Below are 21,114 nucleotides of genomic sequence, written 5' to 3'. Positions count from 1 at the left end.
AACTCTTACATCATATGGATAAACAAATTACAATAGTTCATTACACATACGCTTGATTCCCAAATTCAACAACAGAATAACCTGTATACATTTAATCCATAAATGTCGTTGTTGACATTATAATAACAAAGCTAATACTCCCCCTAAAGGTAAGATAGGTAGATTTTATCAGTCAGCACGTCTTTGTTATTCCTTTGTAGTCTATATAACTACAAGTATCATATGATATGCTACTCCCCCTTAGTATATGCTTTACTCTTTCGTTAGATAAACGTTTAAGCACCAATGTCCTTTCCCTTAGTGATACAATCAATATAAATCAATACCAATATCACTTGTTTACTCCATATATTTCTCCCCCTTTTTGTCACAAAATGACAAAGGTACGAGCAAATAAAGGACAAACCGAAGGATCTTACAAATCTCAAAATAGACTTGCAAACCTATAAGAGTTAAGCACGAGGGTTCCACACACCATTTTTGATAACCAATATCAAAACCGAAACTACTAAGTAATTTTGTTTTGATATATTACCAAGGAAAAAAATTCCCGAAGAAATTTTCCCTAATAGTTTAGCAAACCAAAAATCGTCTAAGCACCTTAGTTCCTTTGCTAAACCGATTGTACAAATACAATCGTTTGTTCGATAAGACCAAAATAAAGATAACTCTATTTTTCACATCAGGTTCTAATTATCCATATAACTTAGACCTTTAACTTTTAAACAAGACAAGTACTAGGTTAGTTAACTAGCATTCCTTGTTAAGGCATTCAATTAGACTTGAATAACCGAAACCTCCACTTTGATAAGTCTAACTAAGATCAGAATTAACATAGTTTCTATTATCTGGAATCGAATTGGACTAACCAATTCATCCCGCAAACCTTTTCTTTCGCTAAGCCATAAACAATTTATACAAACCAAATAAATCAACTTGCATAATTATTCACCTCAACCAGAAACAATTGAAACAACATAGACATTAGAGCACCACAATTGCACCGAAAGTTTGTAAGCCTAAACGATTGATACCAAACAATAAAGCAAGATAACAATAGTTTTTCTAAACCGGAAACAATTGAATCATACACACATCCATACATAAATAATGGAATAAAACATCAATTGTACCGAAGTTTTGTTAAGCAAAAGCAATAAATATACGCAATAAACTCATGCTTTTCTTAAACAAGAAAACGATTAACTAACAAATCCGTTATCTCAAATTTTGCATCCTCTTATCCAATATGTTTTCATCTTCTTCCAGGGAGAATTGATATCGAAATATCATTATGTTGTCATCCTTATGCAAAACAAAAGAATAACAACAACCAACCTTTATCAGAGAAAGGTTGAAAACCGGTTTTAACTATTGCAAGCAAAAGTTGAAACCAAGAAACACATATGCTTTTATGCTAAACCAAACAATTCAACATATTATGAATTTTTCACATATTGTTTCAATCAGAACCCCTCATGATCCTTTGATAAAGCCTACCAACATGGGCTATAACTTAATCCTGCTAAACCAAAAATTCACCCAAATCATAAGGTTTCACAACATATGAGATCAAATATCAAGGTTAGAAAACCGAAATCAAACATCCCATACACATACATAGCAATAAGATAAAGCATTCAAGCACATGCTACGTAAATATAAACTATCACAAAAAAAATTATAAATCAAATAATTTTATTCATAATAACATAGTTTTATTCATAATAGACCTAATACAATCATTGAAAGAAATCAAAAATTGATGTCTATTTTCCGCAACTCAGTCCTTCATATCAGTGCTAAATGAAGGTGGATTATTACTTTTAGTCTTCAGCTTGTGAATTTCTTCAAGTAGATAACCTTGTTGCTTGACCAGAATTTCTTGCATGTGAGAAATTTTCGTGAAAGATTCTGCAAGAGCATGTAATTCTGTCTTTGATTGAACACAAAAGTGTGTCAATGCTTCAATATACTGATCTTTCTTCAGCATATTCTCTCTTTCCTTCTTGATAATCCAATCTTTCTTTTTGATATTTCTCTTAATATCAAGAGAAGATCCAGACTTAATCTTAAGTTGATCTTTCCGATCTAGCATATTACAAAGAGAAGATGTTGGATCCAGACTCATGGTTCAGACAAGGAATGACCGAAGAAGGGGAAGGATGTTTTTATAATTTTCATACTTCCGAAAATATAATATTCCTATATATACGAATATATCAAATATTTTCAAATACTAGATTTTATTCCCATAATCTACACATAAGTTCCTTGATTTTTCTTCTTCCTCACTCAAAATTCGGCACACATGGTGAGGAAAGAATTCTAATACCGATCAGGTGGTATTAGTATGAGATTTTCTCTCATTATAGAATTTTGAACAACCAGAGTGTCCTTGATCTAGCATCGTATGAGAAATTCTTCTCTTGTTACCTCGAACTAGCGAAGTATCTTGAGATTGACTCGGGTTGCCTATGCAACTTTTAGCAATTCTGTTTTTGAGACAGTTTTTGCAACTTGTCTTATTTTTCCCTTTACTATTAGGTGATTTAATAAGATCGAAAGACATTTCCATTTTTAAAATGGGTAAATCACTAATGGAGGAGGAAGAAATAAGATTGACAACTAAAGCAATATTAGCTGTTTCCTCTTCTTCAGAGTCATATGAATCAGAGATCTCATATAGAGTTACATCCAGAGCCATGCTTCCAGTGTATTTCTTAAGATTGGGACAGTATTTAGCAATATGACCAAACCCTTTACACTTAAAGCACTGCGGCTGATATTCTTCATCTTCTTCATGATCCTTTTTGACAGAAACTCGATCATGTGCGCGAGAGTATCGATGAATATCCTTTATGAATCTCCTATTTCGTTTTTTTAAGAGATCTCGAAACTGCCTTGTAATTAATGATAACGATTGTTCAATTTCGTAATCAGAATTTTCTACAATCAGTTCATCTGAATCATCCATCTATCTATTCCTCTCCATTGGAGCTTTCAAAATTTTTGCAGCTTTAAAAGCGATTCTTTTACTTTGAATAGACTGTGATTCATGATCAAATATCTTTAACTTTCCAACGAGTGTGCTTCATCATAGAATTGAGAGATCATTTGCTTCTATGATTGCATGCTTCTTAGAGTCGTATCTTGGTGGCAACGATCTGAGAATTTTGCATACTATATCTTTTTCAGAGATAGTCTTTCCAAGAAACCTCCCTTTCTTGCTCTCGGAACTAAATCCAGCGACGACCTCCAAATATAATGTATTCTGGCAGAATAAATTTCTTTCCATCCATGGATTCGTGAATGATGTGGTGAAAAATCCTCGCGGCAAGCCTTCCCTGCAATTTTAGCGAAACATCCATTGTTGAGGGAGCTTCCCATGGTTAAGCGGAAATCTCCCGGCCCGGATGTGGACAGTCCGCAGAAAAAGGAACGAAGGTCGAAAAACCGTGCGGGTGGTTTTCAGTCGGATTCGACAGCTTTTGTGACTTTCAGTTCTTCCAACACACGGGTATGTATGACTCCATATTAACTTGACTAGTTTACACAAATCTTCTGTTTTGTTGCTGAATATCTTTTCTTCTTTTCTTTCAAAACTCAGGGTCTTGACAGCACAAACGCTTTTTCCAGACTTGCACGTAGTCAAAAACCGGCGACTACGTTTCCTGAATATAAAGAAAAGGAATGTTCGGGATCCAGTGGTGATGATGGAAGTACTTCTGAGAGTAGCGCCGAGTCTTCATCCAGCGAGTCCGCGAATGAGTCAGTGAGTTTCCACACATTTCCCTTTTTTTTGCTGAAATAAATACCTAATCCGTGATATTATAGGGAGAAACCGTTTATGAAGATGGCCCCGAGACGGAGACTCGTGAAGATACAGCTTTGTCTCCAACCGTGGAAGCTTCACCCGCTGGCGATCTGGAAATGAAGGTCGATCAAGATGAAGATGTTGTTGCGTCTCAAATGGCGAAAACCACTTCTAAAACTGCTGACGCAATTGTTGTAAATGAGCCTTTTCCGGTCATGGGCTATGTTGCAGGCGTCATTTTCGCTCCTCCATTCCTGGTTCCTTTCCAAGATCACGTGTTGGTCGGAGGCTTCAGTGTGCCAGCCAAGTATGCGGCACTGTACACCAAGACATAGGAAAGGTATGGACATACTTCCACAACCAAAAAGATCACTAGATGGTTCGCGCTGGTTAAACGCGTGGAAGAAGCCTTATCTTCGATTCACGACATGTGCGATGTGACTGGCCATACCATTTCTGAAGACGTAATCTCAAGCTGGAAGTTTCACCAGGATATACGTGTAGACTTTGAGTTCAACGCTCCCTGGTTTGTTGAAGGTTTTACCGAGATCCAAAATTTGCAGGCTAAAGTGATCAAAGATACCTATGCAGATGCGATCAACCAACATGAAGCAGAAATCGAAAGGTTGTCTCAGGAGTTGCAGCTGAAACAGGCGGCTCTTCAAAGCGCGAAGGATGCTTTCTCCAAGAAGAACAAACCATTGCTGAATGATTTCCCTTGAATATCTTCTGTCTTCTGAACTTCCTTTGCTTAGGTTCTTTTTTTTAAAGGCAAACGAAACACCTAGTTCATGGTTTGATGTTTTTTGGATTGATAGATGATTGCTCCCTACGAGGTTTTTTGGATTATTTTTGGAATGCGCTATATTTTTTTTTTATAATGTCACTTTGATCATGACGGTGAGTAGCAAAAATATTCCAGGAAAGTCATAAAACCATGATCGTCGTATGAAAGTGAGAAGTATGGGATGAAATTTTGGAATAACATGGTTATCGGTTTCTCTTATCAATGTGGAAACTCGAAGTAATAGGTTATGTACTTTGCCTAACAAGACTTACTCCCTTTTAGGGTCTCCCAACAAAATGGATCCTCAGGGCGTAAGTCCGAGTTTTATGGGGAACGTCGTCTTGACTGCGAGAAGTCCCCAGTCACTCCTTGTTGTGTGATAACTGATAACTGAGCCGTTGATTCCCGAGCAGACTGCTTTCTTCTACCATCTTGAGATCGGGGTTAAAAAATAAAATTGGATATTGGAAATTGATATTGTAACCGAGAGATTAATCTCCCATCGTGGTCGCCAATTGTTTGAGGGTGAAAGCAGTTTCTGCTGGTCTTGGTAAATTCGTGTGTGTGGATGAGAAACGAGTCTAAATCCTAAACAATGTACTGCACGGGATTACTTTTGATTCGAGAGATCAATCTGTACAATCCTGGCCTAAACTAAGAAATGACTGTTCCAGGATTGCTTCGCTCATAAAGTGAAGGAGAAGGGTTTGTCTTAGGGAGGGAAGCGAATAAAGTGTTGAGACCAGAATCGTTGATCCTGAAGGTGTGGTTGCTTATGACTTGTATCAGAAAGTAGAACTGGCTAGCAGAATGGAAAGCTACCAGGTGATTTCTGGATACTATGTTGTTATTCCGACCAAAACTTGTTGTCTGGTGGAAAATAGGTGAAACCTATTTATACAAGTCGTAATAAAACGTACCCTGGCCTCGTAGGAAGTGGAAAACGATTGAGTGGTGGAATAGTGGAGTAACGTGTAACGTCAGGAATTATGCTTCCATAATGAAAGATTCGTTTACACCATTAATTATTGCCATTACTAACCGCCCCACTTTATGACACTTTCTTGTAACGGGCGTATTGCACACCACACGCTGTAAACCGCCAGACCAATACCCTGATAAGTATCCTCCAGTTTGTGACATGTTTGATGTCTCAAGTGTTTTCGTGGAAAACATGTAGCACTTTACTACGTGTGGCAAGTTAAAATCAAGAGTCTTGCCGTAGGAAAACATCATGTGATGCTATCAGGCTCGTCTTGGATGGTCGCTTAAAACTTGCCACAAGTTTGTCAGTTTGGTGGCAAACTTCGATGGCTGAGATCACATCTCATGAGGAAGGGTAGCCGTTGATTATGGCTACCTTGTGTTGGCGCCTGATAATGGCATAGTGGCGTTTTGGTATATTCTAGTGGCAGTGCGGCATGGCTGGCATGACTCGTGCATGCCAGTGGCATGGTGGTGCAAGTGGCGCCTGGCGTAGCCATGACCACTAGATTTAGGCGTCTGGTCTCCCAAAACTTTCCACAAACCTGTCAGCTTGGTGGCGAACTTGGATGGCTGAGATTGAATCTCATGAGGAAGGGTAGTCGTTGATTATGGCTACCTTCTGTTGGCGCCTGATAGCGGGCACAATGGTGCCTTTAGTGCATGCCAGCGACATCGCGGCATGGCTGGCATAGTTCGTGCATGCCAGTGGCACAGTGGAATGGCTGGCACAGTTTGTGCATGCCAGCGGCACGATGGTGCAAGTGGGGCCTGACGTAGCCATGGCCACTAGATTTAGGTGGCTGGTCGCCTAAAAGTTGCCACAAGTCTGTCAGTTCAGTGGAAAACTTGGATGGCTGAGATTGCATCTCATGAGGAAGGGTAGCCGTTGATTATTGCTACCTTCTGTTGGCGCCTGATATTGGCACAATGGCGCCTTTAGTGCATGCCAGCGACATTGCGGCATGGATGGCAGAGTTTGTGCATGCCAGTGGCACGATGGAATGGCTGGCATAGTCTGTGCATGCCAGTGGCACGATGGTGCAAGTGGCGCCTGGCGTAGCCATGACCACTGAAATTTTGGCACGTTGGTGTTAGACTCAAGCGTGGTGTGGAAATATCAGTTTCTGTGGCAATATTGATCCCCATATTCTGTGGAACATTGTTTGGCTTGGTTGGCGCAGCAATTTTGCCTAAATTAGGGTTTGGCAACTCGAAACCCTAATTAGCATATATGGCATGTTGCGGGCCTGGGGTGGCATAGTTTTGTGCCACGATTAGAAATTAGGGTTTCTTCCACCGCCACTAGAGCATGGCCGCGCCTAGGGTTTAGGCTAGCCAAATTGAAGTCCGTTGTGAAGCTGGTCACGCACGGAGAGTGGGTTGGCAAGTTTTGGCATGCTGTCGCGGTAAGTTGCGCGTTTGGCATGCCGTTTGGAATGTGCGCCTGGCATGCTTGTTTTGGCATGTTTGGCATGCCGTTAGCATGTTGGCACGGTTTTGGAAAGCCAACTTAGTATGAAGACCTCTTGACACAATTTCCACCTCTCTGTGGCAGGCTTAGAGCAACCTGATTGGTCACTGAAGGTAGGGGCCGGCCAAGCAGGGGCGCGTCTACCCTTTTGGTGCGCGTGGCAGGTTTAATGAGACCTGATTGGTCGATAAAGGAATAAGGTCCGGTTGAGTAGCATGGGGCGTGGCCAAGCGGCGCTGGCTAACCTATGGCGTGGCCACGCTCCATTTTATTGCTTCTCCTACCCCGCGGCTCCGTTATTCTTTGTATTCTGATTTTGGGTAGGACCCTGCTCCTACTAATCCACAACGGATTAATTGCTTAGTTGTTTAAGCATAGTCTCGACCGACGAGGTCTGATATACTGCGCAGGGCGCAAAAACCCTAACTTTGTAAATTAGTCAGGTTCATGATTTTTGTGAGTTGTCACAAAATTGATTGAATTCTATGTGTTGGCACAAAATTCTTTATTTACAAAGTGTAGTGCGCTTTCTGACTGAGTATTTTGTGCAAGGGCCTTAACTTTGGTACTTGGAGATCTGTGCTACTCTGCTGCAAGTGAACACAAATCCATCATGCCATACCGATATTAAGGGTTCTACCGGGGAACATAGCACAGGAAAGGTACTCATTGAGTCTCATATTAAAAAGTAATATAGGCAAGGCGCTGAAATTTACAGAGCATCTGGGATTGTTGCTACATGCGCCAGTCTGGATAAATTTCATGTAAATATATTGAACGACTCAATAAATATGCCAGTGAAGAGGTTGACACTCATGGCTGTGCTTCCTTACAGAGTGACGTAACATCAGATGCAATGTTTTACGATTTTAACCCTAATCTAAAAACTACCATCAACACTTAGACCTTTAACTTTTAAACAAGACAAGTACTAGGTTAGTTAACTAGCATTCCTTGTTAAGGCATTCGTTTAGACTTGAATAACCGAAACCTCCACTTTGATAAGTCTAACTAAGATCAGAATTAACTTAGTTTGTCTTATCCGGAATCGAATTGGACTAAACAATTCATCCCGTAAAACTTTTCTTTCGTTAAGCCATAAAAAATTCGTACAAACCAAATAAATCAACTTGCATAATTATTCACCTCAACTGGAAGCAATTGAAACAACATAGACATTAAAGCACCGCAATTGCACCGAAATTTTGTAAGCCTAAACGATTGATGCCAAACAATAAAGCAAGATAACAATAGTTTTTCTTAACCGGAAACAATTGAATCACACACACATCCATAAACAAATAATGGAATAAAACATCAATTGTACCGAAATTTTGTGCAAAAGAAATAAATATACGCAATAAACTCAGGCTTTTCTTAAACAGGAAAACGATTAACTCGATCTAGTTTTGTGAATCTTATATCAGAAGAGAAGATTATAAAGCATAAAAAAACTAGGTGCAATCAAAGTTCAACGAACGTTAGTCAATCAAATCAATCGAAAACTAATAATAAACTGCAATTATCTAGTTTCCCACTAACGGTACCCGTATAGCTTCTCAATCCTAAAGAAGTCTTTAAAACGAGCGCTTGTGATAGATTTCTCCTAATTAGGTTACTTTCCTTTACGAATAGACGGATCCACCAGTAACAACACAACTAGGTAGTTTTGCTGGCTCTGAGGATTAGTTTGCTCGAAATGCAAACTTCAATATTGATAGACCCGGGAAGTTTGGACACCAAGGAATTTCCAAAACCGAATATTCTCAAAGATATGCAATAAAGCCAAAATCGGTTTACATAATTCCTAGAAATGCTCTGTCGAAATATTGACCGAAATCTCAGTAGATAATCTCCAACTAGTAAATGCACATTACCAATTTTTATTTTCTACAGATATGCATTTAATTGCTGGAAATTAAAAGCATATAAAACTAAAAACCTTAATTAAAAGATTCTAAATTTATTTCGATCTGGTATTCTCCTTTAGTTATTAAGGAATATCTTTGAACAATAATATATAAGAATTGAAAAAGCGGGGGTACAACAACCACACCCAATATTTCGCTTAGCAATCTGTATGGACAAACTCTAATATACTTTCTATTGAATCAACTAGACAGTCAGACTCAATCTAGATAAAAAGTATATCAAAGAGTTTATATCTCAATCTCTCGATTTGATATATACTCAAGCAAATAGAAATCTACGAGTCTTTATCAAATACTAGAGAGATAACTTGGATGGTACCAAAGACCAATATCCAAGTGTCAATCAATTTAAATCAACAACCAAAAGGTCGGATATTCTAATTGATTGAACAACGCACAACCTGTGATATTTCAATTATATAACAAAATATAATGCGGAATAGAAATAACACAGACACCAAAATTTTGTTAATGAGGAAACCGAAAATGCAGAAAAACCCCGGGACCTAGTCCAGATTGAACACACGATGTATTAAGCCGCTACAGACACTATCCTATTACAAACTAACTTCGGTCTGGACTGTAGTTTAACCCCAACCAATCTCACATTGATCCAAGGTACAGTTATGCTCATACGTCTCTGATCCCAGCAGGATGCTACACACTTGATTCTCTTAGCTGATCTCACCCACAACTAAGAGTTGCTACGACCCAAAGTCGAAGACTTTAATAAACAAATCTGTATCACACAGAAAAGTCTATAATGATAGATAAGTCTGTCTCCCACAGATATACCTACAAGTTTTGTTCCGTCTTTTGATAAATCAAGGTGAACAAGAACCAATTGATAACCCGGACTTATATTCCCGAAGAACAGCCTAGTATTATCAATCACCTCACAATAATCTTAATCGACGCGGCGAAAGAAGATATTGTGGAATCACAAATGATGAGGTGAAGATGTTTGTGACTACTTTTATATCTTGCCTATTGGAGATATCAATCTCAAGCCAATCATTACGATTGTACTCGTACGATAGAATATGTAAGATCAGATCACACAACTACGAGAAAGTAGTATCGGTCTGGCTTCACAATCCAATGAAGTCTTTATGTCGTTAACCCGGTTTCGAAGAAGAAACCAAAGGTTAAAGGAGAATCGACTCTAGCTTACACAACTAGTATCACACGTAAGGTGTGGGGATTAGGTTTCCCAGTTGCTAGAGTTCTCCCTTATATAGTCATTCAAATCAGGGTTTGCAATCAATGTTATCTTGGTAACAAAGCATTCAATATTCACCGTTAGATGAAACCTGATTAGATTCAAGCTAGTATCTTTCAACTGTTAGATCGAAAACTTAGCTTGTTACACACAAATGAAATGCACGTTTCTAGATTTGTGTAACCGTACCCAAACATGTAATTTGTTGGTTCAACAATAGTTAACCAAATGTTTAGCCATATGAGCATTCATATCAACCATATTATTCTTCACCATAACTAGTTCAAGTGACTCAAATGAACTAATTAGAGAGTTGTTCAATTGCAAGGAAATCTTATGTAACTACACAAGACACAATCGAAGCAATTTGATTCACTCGAATTGGTTTATGAACTTTATAGCCACGGTTTGCAATTAACATTCCTTAGTTTATATAAACATGAGTTCACAAACAATCCTCTTTAGATATAACCTAACTCAAGTTCGCGGACAGGGTTCGCAGACTTGAGTTCCCGGAAGGAGTTCTCAAACTCCGACAGATTTTCTCGGGTCGAGAACTTCCGCCAGTTCGCGGACTTAGTTCACGGCTCTTGTTCCGGTTCTCTTGATCAACAAAGTTCGCAAACTTCAGTTCAAGGAATAAGGACTTATACATATATGTGTTTCCACAACAATGCTTATATCCATCATTGGTTATATAATCTAAACTCTCATTTCAATCATTGAAACATTCTCAGAGGACGTTATATAGTTGTTATTCACAAACCATTTTTCGTCAGAGCAATTTTCAAAGTGATTGAAACATAACATGACTTTTGTCACTAGGTAAAGATGAACTTGGTTAAAGCGAAAGCTTACCAACACATATTTCGAGAAATAGATAGGCGAGTTAAACTTGGCTTGAAATACCAAATGTGTATAATCAAAGTCTACATAGAAAAACGACTTTTGTCTCAAGATAGGAGATAGAGTAGATAGACTTTTGAGTGATAGATAAGTTCAAGTCTCCACATACCTTTTTGTCAATGAAGTTCCACCAGTTCCTTGAGTAGTTCCTCGTATTATATGATGATCGCCATGGAGTTCTTGAGATCAACTACACTTTCTATCCTAGTCCGAGACTTAGCTATAGTAGACTAGAAATCAAGACTTATAGTTTTAATCACTAACATTGACAAACATGCTTGAGATAGCAATGCATGCGAGTTCGACCGAGCAATGCTCTAACAATCTCCCCCTTTGTCAATTTTAGTGACAAAACTATCAATACATATGGAATACAAAAAAGATAAAGAAATTTAAGTAGCTCCTATTCCACATGTCTAATCTTCAACATTACTCGAAATATTCGTCACTTCCAAGTACTCAAATGATCCCAAAGGTTGTAAGTTCAGCATCATCGTTGTTGAAAATCCGTAGCTATAACAATGAGAAAACATAATTCTCGATCATTGTTATACAGTGTCATAATATCATTATACAACATCAAAGTTCAATTGTATCACAAATTTGACAACAATACTATGGTGATATGTATCACTCCCCCTTAGTCAATACTCCATCTCACATGGAAACCACTCCCCTTACATAATGATTTGAAAACCATATGTATTTATAGTGTGAACTACATATTAATTCGGAAAATGGGTCGTTTGTCCAAATATTTTTAAAACACGGTTCAAATGGACGAGTAAAAATTAGTATGGGTGAAATGGACACCAAAAAAAATAGTAAAAATGAAACTAGATTCATCCTGACATAAACTTAAAAAATAGCAATGATGAAACTGGATGTATCCTGATGTAAATCAAAAAATAGAAAAAGTATTTAAAAATGGATAGGGTGAAACTGTTTACATCATGGCTACTTTTATATTTTTGTCCATTTAAACAATATCAAAATCTAAATGTCCTTTTCACCCAGGAATTGTTGATTTTGGTCTTTTTAACCAATTTTGTGATATTAATTCTCCCCCTTTTTGTCAATAAAATTGGCAAAAGTACAAGAACGGTATCCTAATGAAATTTCTGAAAGAGATGTTTCATGACCAAAAGTAAGCATATATGGTTATAATTTTTGATTGTTGTTGTAGTAATGAGGTTCAAACTCTCGGACTTGTGAAGATTAAATTTAAAGATTTAATAAAATTATATACAAAAATATTAACAAAGTGGGTGAGAGGTAACCAAGACACTAGAATCCACTATTACACATGAATGATGTCAAATATTTCATAACTCTAATTATCCTTTTAATCCTTTATTTCTTAATCCACAAATAATTAAACATATTCTCAAAAATTAATTGTATCCCTTAAGCATAGATTATCTAACCAAAGCATAACCTATCTAATTGAATCACAACTAATGAAGAAAATTATGTAAACTTTTAAGAACTCTGCAAAAGCAGTGATTGAGTGAATTATAATTAAATACTAGAGAAAATGAAATAGTTACCCATTGTTCATGTGTGAATAGCTTCATCCATTTCCTTGTTACGAGAGAATTAGCCGCTCATCATGTTGGAAACACGCTCAAAAGTTGATTTCATTTATGCTCAAAGGGTTACAAATGATGAATAAGGGAGAATTATAATAAAAATCGGGTTTGCAATGCTTAAAACTGTTGCAAAAGCCGTTACAAAGAGCCGTTACTGTACTGTTGCATTTTTTAAGTATGTGTCTGATATGCGACCCAGTATGAGTCGCTGTCACTGTTCGAAAACGACTGCTGCTGCAGGTCCGTTCTTCGTGTTCTTCAGTGTTCTTCAATGGCAGCAGCAGCATCAGGTGGTCTCTCTGCAAATTCGATTTTTTTACTCTGTGGTCCTCTAAACTTCTCCCAATCTCTCCCTCCCATTCTCTATGATCCCCTCAACATATTTATACTCCTTAGCCCCATTTAATTATGCCAAAATTCTCAATATTCTTCATTAAACTCGGCAGTTAAAGAAAATATTTTCTGGATATTTTTTCTTCATCTGAGCATCTGCAGCTGTCCAACCTTCCTTATTTTCCTTATACACGTTCCATAGTGTTGCTAGAGTCATCATACACGAGCAGAACACGCATAAATCTTCAAAAACTCGTGAATTATTCTTCTCATGCACGGGCTGCCCTGTTTTCTTGTCACGGATTTTCTAGCCAATTTTGATCGAAACAAACACCCATACCAGCTTTGTTAGGACATATCACAACTACCCATTAAGTTTCAGCCCTTTAGTCTACCTAGAAATCCTTCAAATTTCGATCGAAAAATTCACCAGAGAGCTGCTCTTTTTTCCCGTCAATTTTTAAGTTCAAACGAAGAAGGTGGTGTCCCCCTAGCCAGATGTGGGGTGCGAATAGCAGCTGCCTGTTTTGGGGGTGACCTGGGGTGCCCCTTAGTAATTGATGTGCCCCTTAGTAATTGAGGTGCCCCTTAACCAAATCTGGGCTCCGTATAGCAAGTGTCCTCCGGGGTGTTCCGAGTGATTTTTCGAGCCGATTTTTCCAACAATATTTATTTTCCAAAAATACCTAAAAATACACAAAACACCATAATAAGGACGAAAACGAGTACCAACAATACGAAACATTGAGGACAATTTAGGCACATAAATGTGCCTATCAATATATCATCTTGTTTAGATGCAATCATAAAGCCGAAGCTAAATGCATTCATCAAGGAGTTTAAAGATACGAGATAACCCCTATAATATTCCACAGCCTCACTCCCCACAAAGATTTGGAAATTAAGCACAAGTTCAATTAAGAACTCTCCCCCATAAAATGTCATTCCAGAAAGAACAACAAGAGCGACCTTAATTTCAAAAGAAAAGAAGGATTTCTTTGGACATAATAAATCACATACGAATATGAATTTGAATCCAAAAATACACAATTAAATTAACCAAAAGAGAACCTATGATTAATTTAATCGGAAATGCTCAACATAAGTGAACTAATGGAGACTCAAAAATACTCAATTAGATTAATCACAAGAGAACCCATAATTAATCTAATCGGAATACACAACCAAATTGACCACAAAAAGTAATCAATTTAATTGTTCATGCTCGACATAAAGTACCTCACGGAGCAAAAACTAAGCTAATCATAAGAAAATAATCAACTCAGTCGATAATGCTCAACATAAGACACCTTATGGAACAACACAATATATACACAAAAATTGTGGATCGGAGGTCGACCTAATACCGTGGAATAAGCAAGGACTCATTCTATTTTCCATCACTATTCGCACCATGACATACAATAGACATAATCCTTGCAAACAAAATATTTTAACCTATCTTCCATTAATAATTAACATAATAGGATTAACTTTTGTATTTGTCAAAAGTTCATTCATTCTTTTATCAACACATGCATATCAACATATAAAGGACTTAACTTTCGATAATGTATGGGACAATCACAGTTCACGAACGCAAACACACATATCCGATAAAAAATTGCAATATATAAAACCATAAAGATTAATACTGCAAAAATCATCTTCCAAACAGTTTTAGAATTTAAACAAATAAATCTAAAAACATGAAGATGAAAACGTTGGACATAGCTATGTGTAATCACAATAATTGCTATTCCAAACTCTAGTTATTCTTCTAAATAAAATCAAAAAAAGAAGATTTAGTAGGAAAACTCAAACCAATAAGCTAAGAAACTAAGGAAGACTCTAGTACTATGCCCGAACACGAACTAAGATCAAATAGACGGTTCAGGATCTTCACGAGTCTTGAGGTCTTTGAGCTTGTGATTGATATTATCCACAACATCTTCAGAGTGGATATCTTTATTGAGAAGTTCTTCGACATGAGTTTTCATGAGAACAAGGTCAGAACTAATCTTTTTCAACTCAGTTCTTACCATATCAAGACACTTCATAGTATCAACAAGTTGCTGCTTTGCATCCTCAAAGTTTTTGAGAAAATCGAGAACCACTTCAGCCGAAATCTCTTCAACCTCCTCAATGTCCGAGTAGAAATCAATAGATTGAGGAAAAGATCCTTCCATTTCAACAAAGGTTCTCTTCCCTTTATCGAATTCGAAATATACGCATTATCAACGAAGTCTTCAGGTAAATCCCAAGAGCAGGATGATGAATCCATTGATGATAGAGAACCTAGAGTGAAATAATTCAACTCAATAGGGTAGGTATATAAACAAGTTTCGAGAGACTTAGGGTTTACAAAATTGGTTTGTGAGAGAATCCCAAAACCGTACGTATACCCGTAAGAAGAGGGTCCACAAAACTCCTTCCAAAAAGGCTGTTTGTGAGGATTATTTGTATCACATCTTGTTGACAGACAATGTCCATATTTTTTCTTTTTAAAAGGAACAAGTTTGAAGGCATAGAGCCAAAAACTAGAAGCAAAAAAAAAAATCAAAAAGGAATCTTACAAAAAATACTCATGTAAAAGTGTTACTTGATAATCCATCTAAGAACGATAAGAAATTAGCTAGATAATCAGTGTCACTTTGGTAAAGAGTATACCTAAACATTTCTCACTTAGATAGGATTTTTTTTTGTAAGTGAGATTTCAACCTTGTGATTACTTAATGCCACTCGCACCACTGTGCCACTGGCATGCATGAACTATGCCAACCATGCCGCAGTACCACTGGCATGCACTAAAGGCGCCACTGTGCCATTATCAGGCGCCAACAGAAGGTAGCCATAATCAACGGCTACCCTGCCTCATGAGATGCAATCTCAGCCATCCAAGTTCGCCACCGAACTGACAGGCTTGTGGAAACTTTTAGGCGACCATCCAAGACAAACCTAATAGCATCACACGCTATTTTCCTGCGGAAAGTCCCTTGACTTTGACTTGCCACACGTTTCAAAGTGCTACATGTTTTCCACAAAAACACTCGAGACATCAAACATGTCACAAACTGGGGGATACTCATCAGGGTATTGGTCTGGCGGTTTACAGCGTGCGGCGTGCAATACGCCCGTTACAAGAAAGTTTCATGAAGCAGGGCGGTTAGTAATGGAAATAAGTAATGATGTAAACGGATACACTTCCTTCCTCATGGAAGCATAAATTCTGACGTTACACGTTACCCCGCTCTTCCACCACTCAATCGTTTCCACTTCCTACGAGACCAGGGTACGTTTTATAACGACTTGTATAAATAGGTTTCACCTATTTCCACCAGACAACAAGTTTTTGGTCGGCAACAACATAGTATCCAGAAATCACCAAGAACTGATAGCTTTTCACTCTGCAAGCCAGTTCCACTTTCTGATACAATTCATAAAACAAGCCACATCTTCAGAATTAACCATTATGGTCTCAACACTCTCTTCGCTTCCCTCCCTAAGACCAAACCTTCTCATTCACTTTGTGACCGAAGCAAGCCTGGAACGACCATTTCTTGGTTTAGGCCAGGATTGTACATATTGATCTCTCGAATCAAAAGTACTCCCGTGCAGTGCATTTTTTAGGGTCTAGATTCGTTTTTCATCCACACACCCAAATTTACCAAAACCAGCAGAAACATTTTTAACCCACAAACACTTACTTACAAATAATATGGATTAAGTATATGATAGAAAGAGTTCGTTCCACGGGAGGCATTTGTTATTATGCAAATTTCAGTTTCTTAGTAACCAAGGGGGATTTTGATTTTATCAAAGCAATAAAATAAAGCAAAACAAATAAAATAATTTGAATAAACAATAAGGAGAAGATATTGGTCACGGGATAGTATCATTCACAAAAACGTATTTTCATCGATGACTAAAATTGGTATTTTAATTTCTCATTTACTAAAAGTCATAGGATATCTTGATCGCAAGTATGTCCCGCTAACTCCCTGATGTATATGTGAATTCTTCCTAGGAAGCATCCTAAAGTGTAAAAGAACAATTAAGTTTAACTTCCTACAAGCACTAAGTTCTATGGAATAAGACTAATCAAGGCAATCAAACGTGTAAAAGCACTAATTCGATTTAACCAAGGTTATGATTCATATGTGATCATAAAGATGTATCACTACAAGTAATAACCACACTATGCTAATTAGAATCAGTGATAAACAACTTTTTCGTATTGAAAACCCTAATATAGCTTTAGAAATGAATGCAAATCGGATTAATTCCGGACTCAACCAAACAAGCAATCAAATCATATGAAAATATTAATAATGAATCATAAACAATAAAGTTGAGACAAAACTAATGCATTGAATCAAATATCATGTTGAGAAATCAACTTTATCCCATAACCAATAATATGTGTTTAGATACTCATAGCTTTGAGTTCATCATCATCAATAATAAAAATGAAGAAGATAAAAAATAAATGAAAGCAAACCCTAATCGCCGCTATCTCCAAAATATCCAAGTAGTAGTGTAGAAAAATACGTGATCTCCAAAAGAAAGAATAACTTTTCCTTTTTGTAGCTTTTCTCCAACTTCTAAGATTAGGTCCAATCTCATATGTGAGGAGTACCCAAGTGAAAATATGTCCCCAAAGAGGTCACCGGAAAGCTGATAAAGTGGTCAGAACTTGGTCGGCTAAAATATCTCAGGTGACCGGCAAAGTCCACCCTGTCACCGGTTTAAATGTCAGTCAAACGAGTCAACTCGGTCAAAGGAACCAAGTCAGATGATGCAACTCATTGATGTCATCAGGTGAGTCAGGATCATGAGTCAACTACAAATCAGCTGTTTTACTCGGCTAGATAGCTGAATTGCTCAGGCCTGAGCAATTTGCACATGCCAGAATATGTACTGCGCAATCATTACGCTTCACCAGTGCAATCCAGCCATAATGGCTGTGTACAGTTTTAGTTCTTCCTCCAGCTGGAATTTGCGACCACTCTGCCTAGTTATTGCATAACCACCAAGAGACCTCACTAGAACCCATCTTCTACAGCTGCAATATCACACAGTCTCCCATCCAACACCCACACAAGCCTGTACCAACACAGATTCGACACCTGCATCGCATCCATCCCCAGCTCCATGCCTGCACTCTTTTAACAGCGCTACTGCATCATTTCTCGCACCAACATAGTCACCACTTCATTGCATCATTACCAGACATACCTTCTCTACATTGCAGTAACACTACTACTTCTCATTCTGCTCCATGACAACATCATAACTTACATTTTCTTGTAACATGCAACTCAACCTCATAGCTCGCGATTGCAGATGCAGCTCATTCCACAACCACACAGCAAGTGATTCCTCCATTTTCTATAACTGCATCTACAACAAGTTCTCAATCTTCAATTCTCTAACTGCACTTCTCAAGTCCATTGTGAAAAAGCGGGGGTCTAACAATACCACCCAATATTTCGCTTAGAAATCTTTATGGACAAACTCGAATACACTTTTAAGAGAATCAACAAGACTCAATCAATTAAAAGTACATCAACGAGTTTATATCTCTCTTCTTGATTTGATTTACTCAAGCAAGAACTGCGAGTTCTAATCAAATACAAGGAATAACTTGGATGGTACCAAAGACCAATATCCAAGGATCAATCAATATCAATCAACAACCAAAGGTTGGATTTCCAATTGATTGATTCAAACGCACAACCTGTATTATTTCAATTATATAAACAAATATAATGCGAAAATAGAAATAACACAGACACCAGAAATTTTGTTAACGAGAAAACCGCAAATGCAGAAAAACCCAGGGACCTAGTCCAGATTGAAAACACACTATATTAAGCCGCTACAGACATTATCCTACTCCAAGCTAACTTCGGATTTGACTGTAGTTGATCCTCAATCAGTCTCCCACTGATCCAAGGTACAGTTGTACTCCCTACGCCTCTGATCCCAGCAGGATACTGCGCACTTGATTCCCTTAGCTGATCTCACCCAAAACTAAGAGTTGCTACGACCCAAAATCGCAGGCTTTGACAATTGTAGATGATGGATTTTCAACAAAGGGAAAAAACCGTAAAATTATGAGGCATGTTTTTGACACGGCTTTCAGGCAAGCAAAGATTCATATTTTACGAAGCCATGATGAATATGTTTTCGAAAAGCCTATACCAGCTGAGCGTTCGATCCCTGGCATTTCGTCGTGACCTCTATGCATAATAACGTATTTGGGCGGTTCTCCGTAGATTGAGAGATTAACGCCTTCAGGACGTCGGTGATACTCACTGTTCCCTGACTGCAGGAGAGAGACCCACCTCCACATAGAAGAATAGTTGGACGGCGGACGCCTTCAGGACGTCGGTGACACTCACTGTTCCGTGATTATGTGGAGAGACCGTGTATAGATTCAAACGGTTCTCCGTAGATTGAGAGCACCAACGCCTTCAGGTAGTAAACAACACCGTGACTCCCTGACTATGCACCCTTCAGAATAGATGTGACGCTTTAACTATCTAATATCTTTTCTGTAATAGATTAGTTCTGCCGTGACATTCACCACTGAATTACCAGAATAATCTATTATTGCTCCTATTCCATGGTCGAATCCACGGCCTGATCCCATGGAATGGCAATAACAATTGCTCCTATTCCATGTTCGAATCCACGGCCTGATCCCATGGAATGGCAATAACAATTGCTCCTATTTCATGGTCGAATCCACAGCCTGATCCCATGGAATGGCAATAACAAATGCTTCGATTATATGATCGAATCCACGGCTTGATCTCATAGAATGGCAATAAAACAACTGTGATATCTCATTACTCCGATTTCATGATAGAATCCACTGATCTCATGAAATGGTAATAGATAATCTTAATTACTCCGATTCTATGGTCGAATCCACGATCCAATAGGATGGTAATGCTTGTTTTATTATTCTGAATTTGTATGTGAATCCACAAATGATCCTGCGAATTAATATGAACAACTATTCATTTTTATTACTCAGTTTCATGAATATTCTCCACTGAATTCATAGATTAGTAATAAATACTCAACAACCGGGCATCTGGACCATCACTGAGTAAGCCCCACAAAAATGGTGCGAGTGTACTCGACAATGATGCATGACTGAGCACCCGGATGAACAAACGAGTGTCCAAAAATATGAAATAATGAGGAATCCTTCGCAAAACAGGAGAAACAAAAAATATTAATAAAATATTAAGAGGCGCCCAAGGACGAGCCCACCAGCCGGCCGTCCGGCCGTGCCCTAGCCATGGTCTATCCATGCCTCTCCCATTATTTTCCTTATTTTTTGTTATTTCGTGAACTCACGAAAAATCCTTGGTTTTAGCAACTTTCCTTGTTTTTGCAAAACCCGTGAATTCTTCATAACTTCGTGGATTCACGAAATAATATTATAAAATAAGGAGAGGAATCTAACCGGCCGGCCATGCCTAAGCCGTGGCCGGTCCCACACCTCAAAATCCTTAGCTTTTTATAATTATTATTCCCTAATCTCACGAAACTCCTCCGTTTCAACAAAAACTCGTGGATTCTCCATAACTTCAAGGATTCTCCATAACTTCAAGGATTCATGAAAAATAATAAAATAGGGAAATGTGTGCGGGACCGGGCAACCTAGCCGGCGGCCATGCCTTAGGCATTGTCGGTCCCAGACCTTGCAATCCATAATCTTGCATAATTATTATTTTCCTCAATTCATGAAACTCCTGGGTTTGAGAAAAATTCATGATTTCTCCATATTTTCTCAAATATTGCTCAAATCACGAAAAACTAAAAGCCAACATAGTCACACGACTGGCTAGCCTCTCACGACAATTTTAAATATTAAAACACTTTTATTTTAATATTTTCAAAATATTGATGAATTGAGTATACATGCTTATTCCAGCAAAAATCGAGAATTCTCAGTCAAGATGAAACTCTTCTGAAAATTCACTATGTTGCTCGAACGCGCATCAGAAAATACTGAAACTCTCAGTATGGAAACACGGACACCGTG

Source organism: Papaver somniferum, chromosome 6 (genome assembly GCF_003573695.1).
Source record: "Papaver somniferum cultivar HN1 chromosome 6, ASM357369v1, whole genome shotgun sequence".
Taxonomy (NCBI): domain Eukaryota; kingdom Viridiplantae; phylum Streptophyta; class Magnoliopsida; order Ranunculales; family Papaveraceae; genus Papaver; species Papaver somniferum.
Note: the sequence above shows the minus strand (reverse complement) of the source record.